This window comes from Hyaena hyaena, unplaced genomic scaffold, assembly GCF_003009895.1.
Source record: "Hyaena hyaena isolate Hyena2069 unplaced genomic scaffold, ASM300989v1 scaffold_1, whole genome shotgun sequence".
NCBI lineage: Eukaryota > Metazoa > Chordata > Mammalia > Carnivora > Hyaenidae > Hyaena > Hyaena hyaena.
This window is the reverse complement of record NW_024080633.1, coordinates 3,884,748-3,908,893: the sequence shown is the minus strand read 5'-3', so window position 1 is coordinate 3,908,893 and position 24,146 is coordinate 3,884,748. Positions and strand designations below refer to the sequence as shown.

General features: G+C 40.8%; 1 long non-coding RNA gene across 1 annotated transcript; it reads left to right on the top strand.

Annotated features, from left to right (window-relative positions):
• The first annotated feature begins 5 nt into the window (after nucleotides 1–5).
• LOC120228986 lies at nucleotides 6–23,964 on the top strand. Its single transcript, XR_005527645.1, has 3 exons — nucleotides 6–114; nucleotides 10,092–10,245; nucleotides 23,808–23,964. It is a non-coding gene; the product is annotated as an uncharacterized LOC120228986 (long non-coding RNA).
• The last annotated feature ends 182 nt before the right edge of the window (nucleotides 23,965–24,146 follow it).

The window sequence follows — 24,146 nt, the reverse complement described above, 5'->3', positions numbered from 1 at the left end:
TGGCCCGGGGCGCTCACCTGGGTGCACCTAGTCCCGCGGGGCCGTGGGCCCGAGGAAGCTCAGCGGGCATAGGCCTGGTCATTCGTTCGTCCATTCATTCATTCCTTCCTTGAGGTACGCCTTAATGTAACAGCCACTTCCTCAGTTACAAGCGTTTTATTGACCACCTGCCACGTGCCAGGCGCTCTGGGCCGGAGTTCATTCTAGCTGGTTCTCGCTGGGGGTACAGACCGAATGCGACCCACGAAGCAACCCTATCCAAGTGTGATACGTGCCCTGGAGCACAGAAGCCGGGGATGGGTCCGTCTCACTCCGGGCTGGGGCCGCTTTAGCGATTTGGTGATGGACTCAGCTGCTTCGCGAGGCCCAGTGTCCTTGCTTTCGCAGTGTCCTGTGCAGGCGGATACGTGTGGTCCCCGGCCCCCACCGATAGTTTTTTTCCGTAAAGAAAAACATGTTGCGGCATCGAATAGTACAGCTATATATATTACATATGTACATATTAAATATGTTTAATAAAACATGCGTATATACATTATATGTATATACGCATTACGCATTATGTATTATATACATTATATATACATAATTATATACACAATATATACATAGTTATATACATAATTATATACATAATATATACATTATTATATACATAATATATACATAGTTATATACATAATATATACATAATTATATACATTATATATACATAATTATATACATAATATATACATAGTTATATACATAATATATACATAATATATACATAATTATATACATTATATACATAATATATATGTATTATATACATTATATGTATATACGCATTACGCATTAATAAAACATGCGTATATACATTATATGTATACGTATATACATTATTTAGAAACATATACATCATATATTTTATATACACACATATATATTTATATATACAGATATACATTATATATTTATAAATACATATATTTGTATATTATATATACGTTATATAAATGTTGTTGACTTATAACTCCTTACTCCTTACACCCAAAGCAGTATGGTAAGCTACATCTTACACTCATCAAGTGGTCGCATCCCCTTAGCGCTCTTCATTCAGTTGAAGAGTTTATACTCACCACTGTATTTGTTGAATTCATTAGGATCTTTCTTTTTTGGTCATTATCTGTCAGAAGTTCTGAGTCGCTGAAAAAGTGCAGGTGGTAGTGCCGGAGGCCTTACACATTGCCACAGAAGGGCATTTCGCTAGGTATTTAAGGAACTGACGGAAGAAACCAGTTAAAGATCAATTAGGGATGGTCAGAAGTCACTTACTTTTGAAGGGCATTGATAATGTCTTTGCGCCTGGGAGGCAGAGACTGTTTTGTGATGGGCAGCACAACAGTGCGGTGGCTGGAGGCATAAAGTCCTGGGATTTGAGGAGGGCAGACACTCATTACTAGATACAAGGTGTAGGTTGGGAATTCATCCCCCCCAGGTCCATGCTTTAACGACTCTCTGTACTGCCGATGCGGTTTGTGCTTGCATTTCCCGAAAGCAGTCTCCAGCCAAACACTGCACGCTTCCTCCTAAGAATGTCAACTAGAATCTGAATGGGCCCTTGTCAGGGATGCTCTGAAACAATTTTGAAGTTGGTGATTTGGGGCTAATTGGTCCATTTCAACTCAGAGTGTGTCATTTCATGGCATTATGTACAGAAGTACTCTGAGAAGCTCTAGCTGTACTTCCTTTTCTTGGTGGTGGGGGAGGAGTTTTCTGGTCACTGTCATTCTCTCCTCTTTCTCCTGAGAAACTTAATGCCTCTCAAAAATCCAGATCACCATAGCTAAATGATCCTCCTTTTACCACACACCTGCAACTCCAACCGAGATTATTTGGAATGGACAGCTGAGATTGTAGGGGAGGAGTCAGGTGTGCGTGTGCGCAGACCCGGGTCTTGACTGACTGCCCATACCACCCTTGTAAGTAAGAAAAGTATAGGTATTTACAGTAATACTGGCTGCGCTCTGTAAAGACTAATTCTTGGTCTCTCTGGGTGTTTCTGATCAAGGAGACCCATCCTTGATTGTGTAGCCATTTGTTTTGCTTATAAAAATCAGCAGCAGCACCCCATATCTGTTATCTCAGTCAGCTTTAATGAAGGAACCAACTGCATATGCATGGAGTGTGAATCCCTCGCTTCTAGAGTCAGGGTGTCAAACTCGTTCAATAGCTGACAGCTGTGATTAGAGCCAAGAAAGACTCCAGCATGAAAGACACTGACAGGAGTACCCAACTGCCGAAAAAGTAATAAGAAGTAGCCAAACTGACTTCTCACCAACAGTCAAGTTTGACTCATTGTGCACAGGAAATCAATGAGGAGAATATGAGCCATTTTCTCCTTATTGATTTTCACCTCTAATTATTCCTTGGAGGTAGCTTGGTTTAATTTTTATGCCTTTTTTTTTTTTTGGTGAATTATCCCCTTCTCTTCTTCTCCCACCCCCTTGCCCCTCCTTTTAACCTACAGTAAGCGTTAAATAAGTTTGAACTTAAGCAAAAGAATTAATGTATATTCCTTTTTCTCAAGTACTCTGAAGTGACCCCCAAGTTTGTGGTACATACAAAGTCCACTGTTCTTCACAGAATTTTGTCAAAGTGAGATGAGTTTTTTGTCTGAGGTCTTTCTCACTGGTAGGTTGCTAGTACTCTCTGCTTAGCATGAAGAAATCTGGGTAATTTGATAATCTTGAGTTTTCTCTTGGAATTTTCTATAGCACCCCATACATCTATCTATCTTTGTCATTCATGCTAAGTTGGCAAATACTATATATAAACTGGATGATGGAATATAGTTTGTGCCCTTTTTCTCATAAGATAAGGCATTCTTTGTCAACTTAAATAGAACTTCTAGTACTTTTTTCACTCCAGAGAGTGAAATGTTAGATTCTTTCATTAGATTCTTTGAAAATGACCCTCAGTAGTAAGGCAACATTAGAAGATGTCAATGATCTCAATAAGTATTCCACATAATATGACCTGATGCCATAGAGTTACAGAATTATAGGCTTAGGGTTTCAGAAGATCAACTATTTCCTACTTATTAGGACAAGAATTACCTCTAGGGTAATTCTTTGCCTGACTCAAGTGTCACATAAGCATTTATATACATAAGAATTCTCACCGTAAAGGAATTCTCCCTGTTGGAATGAAAGGGTTTTCCTGAGTCCAGAATCTGGAGTTGCATGCAGCCAGGGTGGACGTTCCGAGGTGTGTTTCCTTGAGTAAAATAAATTCTCAGAGCTTTCATTTCCTCATTTATAAAAGAGGAGAGAGAATACCTACCTTACAGAGTTGATATGAGATTTAAATCATATGAGTAAATGCCTGGGCTCTCTCAGATGCCCAATATGTATCCTTTTTGCCACATTTCTTTCTTGTGTCTTTTCCTTTCTTTAGTCCATCCTTCCTTTTTTCCATTCCTTTTCTCTCCTCTCTCCCTCTATCTCATCTTTTCCCCTAGACTCTTCCTCCCTACTTCCCTCCCCTGTTTCTTTCCTCTCTCTTCTTTAACTTCCTTTCTTCAACATCTTTTTCCTTCATGCCCTTCCTAGAAAAAATATCCAGAATTCATATTGTTGGCTTTCTCACCAAAAGACATCTTTCTCTTCCTTCTCTTATTCTTTTTCTCCTGTCGTTCACTTAGAATATTCTTCTCATGTAGTTCATTGACCTCTAATCTCATTTTTCCACAAGTCCCATATTATTTATTTATTTATTTATTTATTTATTTATTTAAAGTAATCTCTACACACAAGTGGGGCTTGAACTCACGACTCCAAGATTAAGTGTCACATGATCTACCAACTGAGTCAGCCAGATGCCCCAACAAGCCTCATTTTTTAACTTCTGGCTCCAGCAGACAGTTCCCACTTCAGTGAATTGCACTTAGTAGAAATTCTCAGTCTCTCAGGGCTGAGGGCAAACTGTAAATATTTCCTCATCTATTAATTTTGTTCAAGGATAGAAGTGCTGGAGGGAGCAATAAATCCCATGTGCTTTATGTACCCCATCTTTTTTCTGATAATCCATTTCCAGAGTCTCCCATCTGATATATATATTTTTAAATTATTTTCTAAATGTTTTATTTATTTCTGAGAAAGAGAGAAAGACGATGTGAGCAGGAGAGGGTCAGAGAGAGAGGGAGACACAGAATATGAAGCAGGCTTCAGGCTCTGAGCTGTCAGCACAGAGCCCGACGCGGGACTCGAACCCACGAACCATGAGATCACAACCTGAGTCGAAGTCGGACGCTTAACCGACTGAGCCACCCAGGCGCCCCACAATCTGATATTTTTCAAGCTCTCACATCTATTTAGTTTCAAAATTACTTTCATTGGTAGGTATCACACAAAAAAGTTAAATGCACGAAACAAGAGTTAGGTTGCTGAGTCACTACAAAGTGAACTTTTGTGTAATCCTCAACCAGGTGAAGAAATATAACACTGTCTACATTTCAGAAGTGTCCACATGGCCAATTCCAGTAATTACTTCCACAGTACCTGGCCTGAAAAGCCTAAAATATTTATCTGGCCCTTTACTGAAAAAATTTGCTAATCTCTATAATAGTCTGTTCCTTCTCTCTTTAGTTTTCAAATGACTGATAGTTGAAAACAAAAATAAAATTATAACATTATTCAGAGTTTGCAAAGTATATAAATATAATATGTAAAATAACTACCACAGAAAGTGGGGGAGGGTGAAGGGAATCTGTCTTAAGAGTAAGGATCCTATATTCCACTTGAAGTATTTAAGTGTGGATTCTAAGTAGACTGAAAAATGAGGGATATAACCCCTAGAGCAACCAGTAAAAAAGGATACAGATATGTCAAAATAAAGTACTAAAAATTGTTCAAATAATCTAAAAGGGAAAAAGGCAAACTGTAAAATGGAAAACAAGTAGAGCAATCAAAAAGCAAGTAGTATATATGTAGCGTTAAATCCTGACATATCAATTATTACATTAAATGATTGTTATAGTTAATTTTAAAAAATGATCATTGATTTTTGTTTCTGGAAATTTGGAGTAGATGTTCCAAACTCCCTGTTCCTCCTACTAAATATAACTAAAACCCCTAGAAATATACAAACACAAGAAGACTCTGAAAGATGGAAAGAATCAGTCACATTGTCTAGCGACCTTGGGACCCAAGGAATGACATGATCATGTTACCTGGGTTGCCTCATCTATTCTAGACTTGGAGCTGAAGAAGCTGGTAACCCCCAAATCTGACAAACATGGAAATTTTATTTTATTTTATTTTATTTTAATGTTTTTTTTTTTTTTATTTCTGAGAGAGAGACAGCATGAGCAAGGGAGGGTCAGAGAGAGAGGGAGGCATAGAATCTGAAACAGGCTCCAGGCTCTGAGCTAGCTGTCAGCACAGAGCCCAACACGGGGCTCGAACCCATGAACTGTGAGATCATGACCTGAACCAAAGTTGGACGCTTAACCGACTGAGCCACCTAGGCGCCCTCAAACATGGAAATTTTAAAAAGCTCCAACAAAAGCCTATTCTTTAGCCAGAGGACCAGGAAAATGCCAGTCAATAAGACAGAAACTTGCAGAAAATAAACATTCTACCCCAGCTAAACACCAAACACACACACACACACACACACACACACACACACACACACAAAGACTAGAAAGGCCAGGTGGAGAGTATAGACTTCCACTCTCACCTTGCTATAACTGCCCCCCATCCTCTACCAGGATGATGTCAAAGAGGGCTGAATAAGGAATCAGTTCTTTTATCCTGCTCAGTGTTAAGTAATTAGGCACCTCCCCACCCCCTGCAACAGTTTCACTGAAGTCTTTTTGGGGACCCTGGACTTCCATATCCACTCTAGCATATGAATAATTACTTTAAATATAAACAGTCAAAATATACCCAAAAAAGGTACAGATAATTAGACTGTATATATAAAAAAAACATGACAACCATATGCTGTCTACAGGTAACTGACTTTAAATATAATAGGCATATAGAAAATAAAAGGATAGAAAAAGATACATCATGCAAACATTAATCCAAAGAAAGCATGAGTGGTTACATTAATATCAGATAAATGGACTTCAGACCAAAGAAATTCATCAGGTACAGAGAGGACCATTATATAATGATAAAATGGTCATTTCACTAAGAAGATATAGCAAATCTAAAAATATTTGCAAACTGTAAAGCAAAAAGTGACAATTGAAAGGAGAAGTGGGCATTACCTCAGTGTTAGTTGAAGATTTTAACACCTCTTTCTCAACAATTGATAGAAGAATCAGACAGAAAATCACCAGGGATAGAAAAGTCAACATCATCAACCAATAGAATCTAGTTGACATTTATAGAACAACGAACATCAGGAGAATCCATATTCTTTTCAAGTGCTTACAAAACATGTACTAAGATAAACCACATCCTGGACCATAAGACACACCTAAACAAATTTAAAAGAACTGAAATCCTACAGAGTATATTCTCCAACCACAGGCAGGCTAGACATCAGTAACAGAAAGATAATAGGAACATATCCAAACATTTGGAAAATAAACAACACTTTCTAAATAATCCATGAGTCACAGAGGAGATCTTAATGGGAAACAAACAAATGAGCAATGAATTAAATGAAAATGAAAATATAGCATATCAGAATGTGGGGTACAACTAAAGCAATGTTGAGAGCAAAGTTTATAGCACTACATGCTTACATTAGGAAAGATAAAACATCTTAAATTAATAATGTGAGCTCTTACATGAAGGGCTTAGAAAAGAGAAAAATCAAAGTAAGCAGAAGAGTATAAATCATAAAGATCAGAAATCGATAAAATTTAAAACAATAGATAAACAAAGAGTCGGTTTTTTGAAAAGATCAATAAAGTTGACAAATCTCTAGCAAGATGGTCAAAGATAAAAATGGGAGAAAATATAAATTAGCATTAGCAGGAATGAAACATGGAATTCCACTACATACTCTGCAGATATAAAAAAGATAGGGAATGCTGTAAACAGCTCCACATACATACAGTTGAGGAGGTAGATGGAGTGGACCAATTCCTTAAAACCGCCTCCCACAAAATTTACTCAGTATGAAATAGTTAATTTGAGTAGCCCTATACTATTAAAGACATTGAATTCATAATTTGAAAATTCCCTAGAAGAAATCACTGGAGATTCACTGAAGATTCACTAGACAGTCCAGTGAAATGTTTCAAAAATACTTAACATGATATATACACAATCTCTTTCAGAAAATGGAAGGGGGAAAACTTGCTAATTCATTTTATGACGTTAGCATTACACTGATACTGAGACCAGACAATGACAGTATACAAAAATTAATAAAGGGAAAGAAGTAAAGAAAACTATGGACCATTATTTTCCACAAAATAGTAGCTAATAATATTAGCAATGTATAAAAAAATTATACACCATTACCAACTGGAGCTTATCCCAGAGATGCAAAGCATGTTCACCATTCAAAACTCAGTGTAATCTGCTGTAACAAGCTAAAGAAGAAAAAAAAAAAAAAAGTGATTCTATCAGTTGAGATAGAAAAAGAATTTGAGAAAATTTAATACTCATGATTTTTAAAAACAGCACACTAGGAATAAAAGGGAATATCTATAACTTTATAAAGGCCATCCAGAAAAAAAGCTACAGATGACATACTTAATGTTGAAGGATTGAATCCTTTCCTCCTAAAATTGGGAGCAAGTCTTCTTTCATACTCTTGTTTAATACAGGGCTGGAACTTTTAGCCAGTTCAGTAAGGCAAGGCAAGGAAATAATTGGCAAACAGATGGAAATGAAGAAATAAAACTGTCCCTGTTTGGAGACAACGTGATTGACTAGGTAGAAGATGCCAAGGAACTTACAAACAAGTAGAAATGAAATTCCCCTGCATAAATATAACAAAACATGAATAAGACTTATATGCTGAAAACTACCAACTTCTGATTAAAGAAAAGGAAGAAGATCAAAATAAATGGGGGAGAGTACCAATTCTTTCCAAATTAACATACAGACCCTTTCTGCCCAAATCCCAGCAAGATGTTTTGTAGACATAGAAAAGATTATTCTAATATTTATATTGAAAAACAAAGGAAATATAATGGGTAAAAATATTTTGAAAAAGAAGAATAAAGTTGGATGCATTATGGTACCCAGTTTGAAGACCCATTACATAGTTACAGTAGTCAAGACTGTGTGGTGTTGGTGGAGGGATAAACATATGGGTCAACGCAACAGGTAGAGAACTCTGAACCCACACAAATATACCCACCCAATTTTTTTAGAAAGATGCAAAAGCATTCAGTGGAGGAAATATAGATTTTTCAATAAACAGTGCTGGAGAAATTCAGTATCTGTAAATAAAATAAGCAACCAAACCAAACCAAACCAAAAGCCTTGACTTATATACAGATTAACTCACAATGGATCACAGACTTACTTGTAAAGGTAAAACTTTTATAGTTTAAGAAAAAAAAAAAAAACATGAGAAAATCTTTATGCTGCAGAGTTAGGCAAAGAGCTTATAGACTTAACACCGAAAGTGCAATATATGAAAGGAAAAACTGATAGATTTAATTAAAGTTAATAACTATGAGAAGATACTGTTAAGAGAATGAAAGACAAGCTACAGACTAAGAGCAAATATTTGCACATCATGTATCTGATAAAGGATTAGTATCTAAAGTAATTAAGGAACTCTCAAAACTCAACATTAAAAAAAAAAAATAGATGATCCAGTTAGAAAATGGGCAAAAGACATTTCATTGAAGAGGATATACTGATGACAACTTAGAACATAAAAAGCTGCTCAACATCATTGGCCATCAGGGAAATGGAAATTAAAACCACAGTGAGGTAGCACTACATGTCTATCAGAATGGCTAAAATAAAAAATAGCGATAACACCAAATGTCAGGACGGATGTGGAGAAACAATCACTAATACACTGAAGTTTCATTTTGTGTGGTTTTCTTTCTTTTTTTTTTTTTTTTTTGGCACGTGTGTGTGTGTGTGTGTGTGTGTGGCTTTGTTTGTATTTATTCCCCTAGGGTTTCATTTTGCCTCTTGAAACTGTGGCTTGATATCTTTTGTTAGTTTTAGGAAATTCTCATTCTGTGTTTTGCTAGTTTCAGGTAATTTAAAAAACTTTTTTTTTTTTTGAATGACCAAAGACTTTGAGATTTGTGTAAGAGAACTGGCTGAAAAAATGTTTCCTTATAGTACACAGCGTGTATGATCCTGTCTACACAATTATAACTATGGAAATAAACAAAATAGCACAACTATATATGCCGTATCCCCTTTATTATGCCCTAAATGATCTCTCCGTGGTTCTTACTCTCAGGATCTACTGATTATCATTTCATATATGTTAGACTAATTTGGCTAGAAGTTTTATTTTCCAATTAAACCTAAGTCAGGATGTTAGAAGTGAAATATTCTCTGCAGACCTTTAAAAATGGAGGATAATGGCTATGGGATGATGGGGCCGTCTGTGGTCCATCTATTAATATTAATAATCTCTCATTTTTTGTTGGGTGGGCATAATTTAACAAGCACTTTGATATGCCCAGTCTCAGTTGCCCCCACAATGACCCCTTGAGTCTGGCAGGTTTACTTTCATTTTGCAGATATAGTCTCTGAGGCAAAGCAGTCAGATGACAGGAAAGGATCTAGAGTGGTAAATCCTATTTCATAACAGCCTGGAACTTCCCAGGCTGCTTCTGACTCTAGTTGGGTGCCTACTGGGGGCATTCTTCAGGTTGCCTAGATGGCCCTATGCTCTTCCATCTCTACAATATCACAGTCTTTCCATGGGCACAGTAAGTAGCCGAACCAGAGACAAGGTTGAACTTTCTTGTTTTCCTTCTGTGCTATTATGTCAACTGCATACAATAGAGAACGAGACTTTGTTACCTGCTTGGAAAGAGGAGGGGGGCTCTTATCTCCCTCCCAATTGGCTCCTGCTTCATTATAGCTCACCAGACGTCCCAGAAAGATCCTTGCTATAAATATTTTGGTTGACTACTTCTCTTGCAGCTGTCTCAGGAATAGAGATGGGTGGTCTGTGGATCCTAGAGCAAGTTCTGGAGATGGTGGAGAGGTGCCAAGCAGAATTGCCATAATCCTCGACGGCAAGAGGCAGCTTACCTTGTGCCTTTCTTCTGATGGCTGTAGGGATTAAGAGACCAAGGTAAGTGAGGAAGCAAAAATGGTGGGTATTGAGGCACGTGTTTTTGGAAGGCAAAGAAATGCAGGCTGTGTGCAGATTACCAGAGTCCTCCCCAGCAGAAATCGTACTTATACAGGGCAATCATTCCTTGATGGAGGCTTTGAGCCACGACTATAGGGATGTGGGAATACGGCTGTGAATCAGATAGAAATATCCCCAGCTTTCATGGCACCCACAGCCTAACGAGGAACATGGTTAGCAAACAAGTAATTACATCAAGCATTCTCATGGGAGATGGATGGGCTGCAAATGAGGCACAGAGGAGGTCATCTTGACCCAATGTAAGGGAGTCCTGGAAGGGTTCCTGGAGTTAGTGGTGTCTAAGCTAAGTCACAAAGGAGACCGGAAACTTGTGAGGTGAATAGGTGTGGACGTAGGATAGAGAGAAAAGCCTGTGCAAGAACATGAAGACATTTGAAAAAACTAAAATTATTGCAGCTTGCCATGACTTTCAGTGATGGCTTGAGCATACAGAATGGAAAAGGTTTCTCTGGGCAAAACCTTGTATTCCTTTGGTCAGTTGGGCCCAAATGCACTTACCTGAAGTGTAGAGAATCACCATGAATGACTCGCTGCCCATCTCTGACCCTTAACTAGGGTGCCCATTTGGGAACCCTGACTTCAGAGTTCAGGTGAACTCAGATTTCTGCAGATTTTGCAGGCAAACTGTGACTTCGTCCCCTCTCATGAGGTGGACAGTAGACAGTGCCCGCCCATGGAAATGAAGGTGAGTGCCCCTCAGGCGCCCCACTGGCCCGGGCATACTGAATGTGCATGTTTGTAATCCCCGTGAAGCTGCACTCAGCTGAGGCTCTGCATGAATGCCTGAAATTCTGAAACCAAATAGCCTAAGGGGAGGGCTAGTTCCTATAAGTAGCAGATGTATTTTATTATCTCACCTGTAATCCTTTTAACATGACTCCAAAGCAGCTCCCTGGTTCAGAAAAGCTACAGAAACCAATAGAATGAGAACTATATAAAACAAAGTGAGATGTTTTGTTATTTCTCTTTCAACCCATCCCCAGGACATTGATTCACCTCAGGCCAATGGAAGGGAATTAGCAAGTGGATGTGGTGGTGTAAACAGTTTTAATAGCAGAAAGCTTATTTTTTTTCCCTCAACTCCTCTAAATGCACACTGGACAGTACTTCAGGAATATTATGGTTTTGAAATGTTACCAAATGTCCAGTCTTTGGCGCGGGTATGTCTGGGATCAAGATAGAATAAGGAGGTGTGTGTGTGTTTGTGTGTGTGCGTGTGTGTGTATGTTTTGGGAGGAGGAGGGAGCCATGGCTCAGGTCACAGTGTCCCAGGGCCCAGTTCCACCTCCCCAGGAGGACAGCTGGGATCCTCGTTCTAATTGTCATGTGATTTCGAGAACTTTCCATCTCATTTAGCTATTCCATAAACATTTCAAGATTTAAGAAGATACTAAATGATGTGGACAGAATTAAAATGCTTTAAAGTGACATCAGATGGTGAACTCTATAGCTGCCTTTCTTTTCGCCTAAACAGGAAGAATGGCAAGTTGGCGGAATGACCCTGTGTTACTTTAAAGAATCCTCTAGGTGGTGCTGCTGTGATAGCTATTGGCCAGACTTTTTTTTTTTTTTTTTTTTTAGCACTTAACTATCAAACCAAATATTTAACTTATTCAATGTCTTATGCTAATATGATATTATTGGTAATTTATACCATCACATTTACATTGTATTCTCTTAACTATAGTCTATACACATAAATCATACAGCAGAGCCATTTTGAGACTTGAAATACATGTACTTCTCTGGTCATTAGTCAGTAAAATTAAAGACTTGCATGTGTGGATGGATTTTTCCACACATATTAAAACTGGCTGTAGCTCTTGTCTACCTCTGCTCGTGTTGGACAGTACAGGACAGTGGCTTGTACATAGTAGTTGCTAAGTTAATGTATATCAGAGGAATTGATTCTAGGTTTTTTTTTTCCCTTCCACTTCTGATTGGAGATGAGTTGACAAACTGGATTAAGCTTTTCAGAACCCTAGTTGGAGAGTGATGCTTATTTTGCTAATGAAAAGATTGGGTGGTCACTTTTTTCTGTATTTCTGAAAATGTCCTGAGGGTGGTGTGTGTGTGTGTATGTGTATGTGTATAAAATCACTTCTTTATTTTAAAAGCAAATTGGTTTTCTGGTTGGTTCCATTGAAATGCAGGAATGGTATGAAAATTGTGTTTGATAATTGCTTGAGTCTTAATCAAGATTTTATTAAAATCAATATTTGATATGCTGCTCAATTTAATTAAATTAAACCATAGAGAAACGAGTAATAAATGAGTTTGAAAATCAATCACGGATAAGGTATGTTTCTTTTAATTAGTTTAACGTAGAGAATGTTGGGTTAAGCAATTGCTGACCACGGAAGGAACAACAACGAAAAAAATCACCACTTTTGTTTGTATAGTATGAACAACAGATAGTAATGAGCACATTCTCTGTGCCAGGCACTATGCTAAACATTGTTTATTAAGTTTCTTCATTTATTTTGGGACAAAATTCTAGGAGGTCTGTCTCCTCTGTTGATGACACAGACCTGGGTTTGAGCCAGCATGAGCGTCCTGGGCCATTTAGCCAGGAAGTGGCAGAGGTAGATTTAACACAGCAATCAAGCTTTTCCCCCTACCTGGAATCACTCAGAAATAGGAAGAAAAAGCATACTTTTATTATGATGAATTTTAGATAAGTGCATTGGTGGTAGTTTTCATTCTAAAAGAAGCGTTGCCTTTTAGATGAGTGATGGGGGGGGCAGGGAACGAAATCCTAAATCAAAACGCATGCATGTTGACTTAGCAGCTCAGAGTCTCATGAAATGCCAGAAAAAAAAAAAAAAAGGAAAAAAGGTTTTATTTTTCTGGATAGACACAGCATACAGTTATTTACCATATAATTTATGCTTATTGGGAACGGCAGAGATTTATGGCTTTAGTAAAAAAGTGTTCTAATTGGGATTAGCTAATGAAAAACTGGTGGCACTGGAGAGGGAGCGAGGAGGAAAATGTGATTTCAGTGGAGGTGTTGCTTCTCTCTTGGGCCACTAACAAAAGGGCTAGTATTCCACACCGGGGCAAGAATCACACTTTTAATTAGGCCGTCAGAGTTTGTGCCTGTGTTTTTTGGTTCGCAGTCTTTTTATTTTATTATTTTTTTTAATTTTTAAATTTTTTAAAATTTTATTTATTTCTGAGAGAGAGAGAGACAGAGAGACAACGTGAGCAGGGGAGGGTCAGAGAGAGAGGGAGACACCGAATCTGAAGCAGGTTCCAGGCTCTGAGCTGTCAGCACAGAGCCCAACACGGGGCTCAAACCCACAAACTGTGAGATCATGACTGAGCTAAAGTCGGACGCTTAACCGACTGAGCCCCCCAGGTGCCCCTGGTACGCAGTCTTTTTAGTCATCCAAGGAATCGGCTCTAGGCAACTAAGGATATTCTAGCAAAATGTTGTCGGCGTTGAGGACGAAACTCTAGCTCACTGAACAATCTCCCTCATTTTTATTCAGTGTTTGTTTGGTGGGATGAAAATAAAACCCCACAACACTTAGGAGCATACAACAGCTGGGTTCCGTGATGTAGACCCAGAAGAATCTCTCTCAAGAGATTGCGAACCCTGCCGTCTGCGCTCGCGGAGAAGCAGGGCTTTCGGAGAGATATCCCACCTCTAACTGTGGGGCTTTCCTCGGACTGGTGGCCTCGGTCTGGCACTGGACAGTGGAAGTTCCCTCCGGGTTAGGTGGTACCCCAGGGACGCAGTCGGCATCAGGAGGAACCAGTTCCCTGCCCTGAAGTGCCTTGGCTTGTGGGATTGCAAGTTGGGTGGCATCATTAACAACGCACGGAGTGAGGGCGTGAGGCACGGGAGACGGCCCGCCTCCTCTGCACCTGTGGCACAGGCTACTTCAAGGAACAAACCTAAAGTGCACATCGTGGAGAGTTCAAAACATCACTACGAGTAGAGAAATAAAACCAAAGTCACAAGAGAGACCAAGGGACACCCTTCAAAGAAGACTTCCTGAACGGCCAGGCCCTGGACAGTGTATGAGCCTCCTTTAATATTAATATAGCAGCACTCACACGGGCAGAACACATCACAAGCTTTTAAAACTAACGAGAAAGAAAGCTAGCCAAAATGACAAAACAGAAGAACTCTCCTCTAAAGAAATTCGAGGGAGAAATAACAGCTAGAGAACTGCTCAAAACCGATCTAAGCAACATAACTGAACAAGAATTTAGAATAATACTCATAAAATTACTCATTGGGCTTCAAAAGGGCTTGGATGACATCCGAGCCATTATTGTTGCAAATACTGATGAACTAAAAAATGCAACACAAAATAAAATGGAGGCGTTGGCTACTGCACGGATTGAAAAGGCAGAAAAAATACGTGAATTAGAAGATACAATTATAGAGAAAGAGGAAGCCGAGAAAAAGAGAGAGAAATTGGTCCAGGAACATGAAAGGAGAGTTCGAAAGCTGAGTGATACAATCAAACGGAAGAATATCCATATCATAGGAATTCCAGAAGGAGAGAGAGAGAAAGGAGCAGAAGGTGTACTTGAACAAATAATACCTGAGAACTTCCCCAACCTGGGAAAGGAAACAGATATTGAAATCCAAGAGGCACAGAGAACTCCCCACAGACGTAAACTGAATCGATCTGCACGACATACAGTGAAACTGGCAAAATACAAGAACAAAGAGAGAATTCTGAAAGCAGTTAGGGATAAAAGGGCCCCAACATACAAAGGGAGACATATCAGGGTAGTAGCAGACCTATCTACTGACACTTGGAAGGCCAGAAAGGAATGGCAGGAAATCTTCAGTGTGATGAACAGGAAAAATATACAGCCAAGAAGCCTTTATCCAGCAAGCCTATCATTCCGAATTGAAGGAGAGATCAAGGTTTATCCCAACAAAAAATGGAGGAATTCATCATCACTAAACCAGCCCTACAAGAGATCCTATGAGGGAAATGTTGCAAGGAACACAAAGTCCCAGAGACACCACTACAAGCATGAATCTAACAGAGAACACAATAACTCTAAACCTGTATTTTTCAATAATAACACTGAATGTAAATGGACTAAATGCTCCAATCAAAAGACAGAGTAGCAGAATGGATTAAAAAGATTAGATCCATCTATTTGCTGTTTACAAGAGACCCATTTTAGACCTGAGGACACATTCAGATTGAAAGTGAGGAGATGGGAAAACATCTATCATGCTACTGGACATCAAAAAGAAAGCTGGAGTAGCCATATTTATATCAGACAAACTGGACTTTATTTTTTATTTTAAAGGCAAAGAAGGGCATTATATAATAATTTCAGGGTCTATCCATCAGGAAGAGCTAACAAGTATAAATGTCTATGCACTGAATTCAGAAACACCCAAATACATAAGACAATCACAAACATCGATAAGAATGTGCTAATAGCCAAATATGGAAAGAGCTTAAGTGTCCAACTGATGAATGGATCAAGAAAATGCAGTTTATATATACAATGGAATACTACATGGCAATGAAAAAGAATGAAATCTGCCATTTGTAGCAACATGGATGGAACTCAAGGGTATTATCCTAAGTGAAATATGTCAGGCAGAGAAAGATACCATGTTTTCACTCATGTGGAACTGGAGAAACTTAACAGGACCATAGGGGAGGGGAAGGGGGAAAAACAGTTGGGGGAGAGGGAGGGAGGCAAACTATGAGACTCTTGAATACTGAGAACAAACTGAGGACTGATGGGGGGGGAGGGGAAGGGGGCTGTTGGCATGGGGAAGGGCACTTGTTGGGATGAGCACTGGGTGTTATACGGAAACCAACTTGACAATAAACTATATTAAAAATATAAAAAAAAAAAAAGAGATTGCGAACCCTAAGCCACTCAAGCAGTCACAGTCACGATTTTTGCCATCTCCCTGTGCCTCTTGTGTTACTTAATATTTTCCTTTAAAATGGCTCATTTTAAAACATCGAGATGAAACATGCCTATTTTAGAAGGAAGCTTTGTTTCAGCGCCAAAAGTGGGAAAGCAGAGTTCTGTTCTCTCAGAAGGACAGGAGTGGAAGGAAACACAGTCAAATCAAAACACGTTATCAAATTTTAGCTCCAGGAAAGTGTCCAGCGGTCATAAAGACATACTTGTACCAAACTGAGACTTCCTCTTTGATTATATCTGAGCAATAGAAAAATATTGGAAAAGGGAATAATTTTCTCATTATGTGAATCAGTTTTATCCAGCAGTGTCTATTTATCACCTAAAATCATATTTCCAGGCCCAGGTGCATCTGTTAGCTTTTGTGATCAGTAGCCCATGTATCTTTGTCTGTTGCTCATGTGAAGCTTTGCCCCCTTTCTTCACTTCCCTGATTCCCCGCAGTCGCATGTGAGTCTTGGTCTCTATGCAGATAATTCCTCTTACCTTATTTCTGAACATTTAGAGAATTCTGTTAAGCTAACACATGGGATAGAGGGCAGATTATAAAATGAATAGTTTCTATTGCTGGCTAACACTACCTTTCTCCATCTATACTGTTTGAGATCATTTTTCTCTAACTAGATGTGGCTAATTTCCAATAATAGTAAAGTAAATGTAATGACTGATATGTCTCTTTATGACCCTGACCTTGTACACCTGGTTCCCCTCCGCAGGCGGCCACCATCATCATGTTTTATGTATTCTGGAGACGGTCTGTGTATGTGAAAGCTTACTCAAGCCTCTGTGTCTCTCCTTAAATTTCACACGATGGGAAGCACACTCTGCGTGTCATTCTACATTTCATTTTTTTTTTATCCAACAATATTTTTTGGATGTAGTTTCATATTAGTATATGTAGCCCTCCTCCATTCTTTTGAATATTGCATAGAAGTACTCCATGCACGTACCTCTCCTTTTGATGAGTACTTAGATTATTACTATTTCTTCTACAAACAATGCTGTAACGTCCCTGCATTATTCTCTTTGGGTCCATGATCTACTACTGGACAGTACTCATTCAGATGGTTAGAGATCTCATTACAGTAGTTAGAGAGGGCAGACGTGGTCATAGAACTTGGCTTTGTCACGGTGCCCACACATCAGCGTGAAGCGTCCCGATTTGCACATGAAGTTATGGCTCTAAGTTTCATTTGTTATGTGAGTCTAGTCCCACTTAATCCTCCCTTGTCGCGATCACATTCGAAATTAGTTGTGTAGTTTTGTGCTTGGCGCCTGTCTGCCTGTCTTTGATGGATGGCAGGCTTCATGAGGCCAGGGAGGGACTTGACGTTATGGAAACATCTTAAAAGTTCTCTGGCCTTAGGAAGAGTGACCACGATATCGTTTTAGTAGCAAATAGAGGCACATTCCTAGGGGAGCTCGAATGGGGAATATGGAGGGGAAAAAAAGAAAAGGAAAACAACCCATGGGAGTTGGAGTTGCTATTTTTGATTGAGTTGGGAAACACCAGGAGTCTCCTAGGAAATGTCTGTGTCACTGGAAGACCATCCTGCTCTGTTGGGCCAAAGAGCAGGTCCGTATTTCTGTGCACATGAAACTTGCAGACCCAGACAGAGGGCCAGTCCACCTTCTGACTTTGGCTGCCATTTATTATCATTCACAAGGTGGTGTTAGATGCTCAGCTTTTAAAAGAACTGGCTTTTCAGCAGTATTTTTTTACCCTTGAGAGTATATAGAGAGAGCTCTGTGTTGTATATTAATCAGAGCTTTCACGACTCACTTTGAATGGTATTCGAAATGTGTCTGGGAGTATGGTGAATGAACTATGCCCAAAGTGTGCTCTATTATTTATTACTCAGGAGTCTTTCCATCTGAGACATAGGCTGAAATTAAAGGAACCTAATACCTACCTTTAATAACTCAGCGTTCTTCCCAGTTTCTGCTCCTTACGCACTCCTGCCCCCAAAAGGTTTCTAGGGTTTGATATCTCTTAAGAGTCAGTTTGTATCTCAAATTGTACTAAAATTCATATTTTCAAATTCCCCACTCTTTTTGTGGATGTGTAGCTCTCAGAGCACACCCTGCTATGCAAACATTTAGCAAACATGCCTGGAAGCCGTTCCTTCTAGAACCACTTCCCTCCCTTTTCCCAGATGGCAAGTCTTACTCATCCTACAAAACCTGGTTCAAATGTCATTTCCTCTTCTGCCCTCCCTGGCTGTCCCAGGCGGTGAGTCACCCTCTTCTCTCTGCTCCCACCGCCTTCTCTGTATACCTCGACCGCGTGCATCTCAAGAGAGCAGTACTGTCCCCAAGGGGACAAACGTTCATTCTTGGGGAACAAAAAATATCATTCCGTTCATGCATAAAACATAGATGTGCACAGCACACAAACAGATAGACAGCATATACATTTCCATGCTGGCGGAGAGATCAGGAAAAAGATCTCTAAATAGGCTTCTAGAAAACACAAAGCTTACAAATGCGCACAGTGCAAACATCTCCCGGCTGCCTTGGTCCACCTGTGTGGTCCGGTGCACCCATCTAGAGCTGGTGGACACCTTCCTCTTGGATTCAGGTGGCCCTGCTTCCTCCACCCCACAGCAGCCCTCCTGTTGCCCATACTGATACAGGCAAACCTCAAGTCTTCAAGCTCAGGTGCCATATTCTTGTAGTGCTTGTGTGTTTCTTTAACTGTTTACCATGTGTGAAACCGTTTAACATGCAACCACTGTTATTAGGTTCCTTTTCTATGTCACTGTCAGAGTCACTCGGTGTTCCACCCTCCCCTTAGGCCCTGTGGTTTTGGTTGTGCGATTTTGTGGAGTGAGCTGACTTTTTAGGAATGTATATGTTGCCTTCTGTCAGAATTGACGGTACTTAGATGCTTGCCTCTGATATAATGAGTTAGTTTGGATTTCAGAGAAGTAAGCGGATCTTCAACCGAATAGTATTGATTTTTCTTTTAAATATATGGGGCATTTTGAAATAAGAGTGAAATAAGTACATTGATACATACGCTAGAATTGCCTTTCTACAGTAAGATGTACAGCCTGATGTGGACCAGTGCAGTCGGGCCCTGCTAGTGACTTAACCAACCAGTAGTGGCATTGTTACAAATGATGCATTTTTCTTAAAAGGTGAATAACCTCTAAAGTTCTGAACCAAAGAAAGTACACCTCTGTAGTCGCTTTCCAGGAAAATTCATTTAAATGAACCCCATGCACTCCCCTTCCGGTATTTATAACTCAGATGGAATTTGCTTCTGGCCAGTTACGTACAAACACGTTTTTCATCTATAGGAATGGGATGGGGGACAGCTGTCTTCTCCTGTAGGAGACCAGGCAAACCCCTGCCCGTTAAATAACCCCTCCCCTTGGGGCGCCTGGGTGGCTTAGTCAGTTAAGCGTCCGACTTTCGCTTAGGTCATGATCTTGCGGTTCGTGGGTTCGAGCCCCGCGTCGGGCTCTGTGCTGACTGCCAGCTCAGAGCCTGGAGCCTGTTTCAGTCTGTGACTCCCTCTCTCTCTGACCCTCCCCTGCTCACGCTGTTTCTCTCTCTCTCTCTCCTAGAAATAAATAAAATATTAAAAAAAAAAATAACCCCTCCCCATCTTGTGATGACCGTCACTAGCCCCACGGATTTCCAGCACACCCTCTGGTGAACCACTTGCCTAATTCTATGCACTGACGATAAGCTCTAACTATGTAAGCTTCTCACTTAGCTGAGAAGAGAACTGTATGGAGAAAAGAAGGGAGAAAAATGATGTAGCACAAGGAAGGGTAGGAAGAGTTCAGATATTTTTGCTGACAGTAAGTGAAATAGGAGTACATAGTTTTGTACTGCCTAATATCCTTAGGCTGACTGGGAGACGTACGGCGAGATCAGTGCCGGCCACTGGAGATGCAGCATGACAGCAGACGTGACTTCCAGTTTTCTGGTCGCCGCATTTAAAGACAAGGTATAAAGAAACACATAAAACCAGCTTTACAAATGAAGACATTTAGCCCAACATACCCAAGGTAGTGTTTTCTCAAGAATGTAAACAGTGTAAATGTATACGAATCAGATGGTTTATATATATTTTTTGTACTAAGTCTTTCTTGTTTTCCGCTTAGAGCACCTTTCACTTTTCACGTGTTCAAGAGTTCTGTATTTGCTCCCAGCCAAGAGGCTCCCAGTCTTACTGGGTCATCACAGTGCTTGAAAGTTAAAACATTAATTCTGTGTTTTCCAGGACACGAAGAGGGGCTAGTTGAGAAACCCCGACTCACGCCCCCGTACACAGTAGGAACATTTTTTCTCTTCCACAAGTCAGGAGGTAGGCCGTGCTCCAGGGGCCAGTTCACTTCCTCATCAGCAATGTTGGCTCTTTCCGTCTTTCTCCATATGGGTCACTCCTCTCGCGGTTGTTAAGATGGCACCTAGGGGCAAGACGGTGGCTCTGGCTTCCTCGTTTGTGTCTGAAAGGAGGGATGTCACTTCTCCCGCAACTTGAAATGTCCCTTCTTTCCTTGGGTCTTATTGGGCCCAGATGCCATGTCCTAGTCGGCTTACACATCACCAGGGCCGGGCCATTGGCTGTTCTTGTGATGGTTGTGGGGGTGAGGTGGGGTGGGGTGGATGCCTTTGGGCATTTTCTCTTCATTTGCTCACAAAAGAGACACCTTTCTTACCATATTCTTGCTTTCTTCATTCATTTACCTTCCCTCACCGTCTCTGAAAGTTGTTTGCATTTGTGACGTCCTCGTAAACCCTGCACTCCAGCAGTTTTTGTCCCAGCCACACGTGCGCCATTGCATTCAATTTTGACTTAAGGGGATAGAAAGGAAGGGATGCATGTAAGGGAGAGAGCTAAGGGGACAACGAGAATCGGAATCATATCAGGAGTGTTGCAGGCAGTGGCGGTGTAGACCCATGAGAGGTAGGGGGTGGGGGTGGGGGTGGGGCACCCTCCATGTCGTAGGACGGTGTACGGGCTCGCAGCAGGACTCTGCTCCCATCAGTGCAGCTGCCTCTAATTTGTTCTGGAACTGGAAGCTGGATAATTAAGCCTGTTAGAATAACGCCTACGATAAGAACAAATAAGCTGTGACTGAGGCCGAGGCGCTTGTCTAAGAAGAAAGCATTTAAACATCAGTCCATGAACTTGGTTACCCTTCTTCCGTCTCTCACCTGATTCCTCATTCCATGGCTTGAGACTTTGTGCTTAGTTCTAGGCACATAGCACAGTTTTTTATCATTTTTTAGAATATGATAACAAATTTACGAATGATCATTAGTAAATGACAGTACTAATTAATCTTTATGGATGATCTGAGCCAAGTACTATTTTTTCTGTTGTCTTCTTAAATTCTCAGCAAACCCTGTGAGGTAGGTGCTATTTGTGTCTCTGTTGTACAGATGAGAAGCTGAGGCTTGTGGAGATAGATGAACTTGCCTAAGGTCATAGAGCTGGGATCCATGTGAGGACTGACCAGCCTCTGAGCCTGGGATCTTAAATAGCCTGGGAGACGTTAGAGCACTCTCTGTCCTCTCGATGTACAAGATGTTAGAGCAAGTGCTTTTCCCAGTTCCCTATGATGCTGCTGCGGCTCATGGCGGAGACAGAGGGGTCATGATTTTGATGTGATGTGGCTTCTTTTTCTTTTTCACTTTCTGAGTGGTCTGCTCCTCTCAGGGATGTGTGGGTTTTTTTTTTTTTTTTTTTTTTTTTACCAGGGATGAGATTCTCAGATCATTGTTTGGGCTCACATTGGTCTTCACTCTTGCCCGATTCTGCTTCTCTGAGCACTGTGTGTCTTCACAGAGGACTGCACACCAGGGAGCTAGTCCATATTTATGAGATCAGGCTTCATCTGAGGGCAGTGGGATGCCAGTGATGCATTTTTGAAGAAGGGGAGCACTTCACAATTTATAAGCATTGCTCTGGCCTGTTTTGGGGAGATGGAGGGTAAAAGTGATCCAGGCTGATAGAGATCAAGAGAAACTCTTCCCTGGGGAATCTCTCTCCATCATCTCCAAATTTCAGCCCTGTTCCATGCAACGCTGACATCCTCTGCATCATATGTCAGGGAGATGGAGAGAATGTGTTCAGAAAAGAACGGATAAACCAGCCAGTGCAAGCTCACTCTGACCTGGGAGATGTGTGTTCATTTCCACAAGGCACTCTTCACATCTTGGGTCTCTGTCCATAAGCCTTGAAGGACCCAGCTTTTCACACTGTCTTGGCAGTACATGAATACCCAGTGAATCCAGTGAGTAATTGGGGAGAAATGAGAAATCAGAAATCCTAGGAATTAGGAGCGCCTGAGTGGCTCAGTCAGTTAAGCATCTGACTTTTAATTTCAGCTCAGGTCATGAACTCACAGTTCGTAAGATTGAGCCCTTCACTGAGCTCTGTGCTGACAGCCAGAGCCTGCTTGGGATTCTCTCTCTCTCTTTCTCTCTGTCTCTGCCTGCCCCACTGTCCCTCTCTTCCTTCCTTCCTTCCTTCCTTCCTTCCTTCCTTCCTTCCTTCCTTCCTTCCTTCCTTCCTTTTCCTTCCTTCCTTCCTTCCTTCCTTTCTTTCTTTCTTTCTTTCTTTCTTTCTTTCTTTCTTTCTTTCTTAAAATAAATAAATAAACATTAAAAAATATCCTAGGTATTAGAAATCCTTCCAGGACAAAACTAGGGTAGGCCATTACTATTTTATGGAAGGAGATTCAGGGTAGAAGGATGAAATCTTGCTCACCTCCAGAGCAGTTATAACAGCTAACGTTGACCATGCACTTACTATATGTACAGCAGGTCATAACATTATTTTACTTAATTCCCAGCATAGACACATGAGGGACTATTCTTATTCCCATTCTACAGGTGAGTGCATTGAGGCCTTGAGAGGTGGAGTGAGGGTCTCAAGGTCACATGATAGTAAATGGCAGAGTGTAATTCCAACCCAATCTGTCGGACTCCAGAGCCAACACTTTACACCCCGGTGACTCTGGATTCCCCGATGTTCAATTCAAGAAACCTGAGATTGTCCCTTTTTGCAAAACAATTGATGCCGTGCCGTGAAATGCATAGCAAGGTCGAGGCTCCTGCCTCACCGCTTGGTAGTAGTGGCCAAGTGTCACGTAATGCAGATCACACACAACACTGACATGCATGTGAACTCATAATGTTGACATTCAAGCGCGAAGTGCACCATTGGGCAGGACTGCCATTTGTTGAACACATGGCCTAGCAGTTGAGCGCTACAGCTTCTCCACAAGGTATAAGTAAATAATAATGTGGAAAGAGAGACGTTTGCTGGATGCAAGATGCCAGCTCTAGTTTCAAGGAAATGTTGATTGCACGCTTTAGGAACAGCTCCACAACCCCTTGCTCCCGTGTGGGTTTTCCTTGTAAGGTAGTGTGAGAAAAAGAGACACTTTCATTTTTGCTTGGTGTTTATTGTTTCCTGCTCAGCAGCTGCACCGATGTGGCATTGATTATGCAGAGAAGAATTATTTTGATTATTGACAGTTGGCATTCTTCTTGTAAACTGGAGTTCTTCATCTCAGATTCGCTTCCTCACCTCGTCTCCTGCCTGCACCGCGTCAGAACCTGGGAAGCTCTGGCCGGATTCTTCCCCAAGGAGGCCGTGAGGAGGGGCCGGTGGAAGTTCAGAGGCAATTTGACATGGAACTCAGCCTGCTGGTTGTTCCCTTCTCTGAGCTTCGCCTCGTCGTGAGTGTCAGGAAGGCCTCTCTGTGAAGAAGCCAGAGGGTCCCTCGCTTCTGCATGTCTGTCTGTGGGCTGGGTGCCCCCTCCCTCCCTGCCTAGTCCACTCAGAGCTGTTGACCAGCAGAGTCCTGGTCGGGTCTGGCTCAGAGGACTCCTCTGTGCTCCTTCCAGGAGTT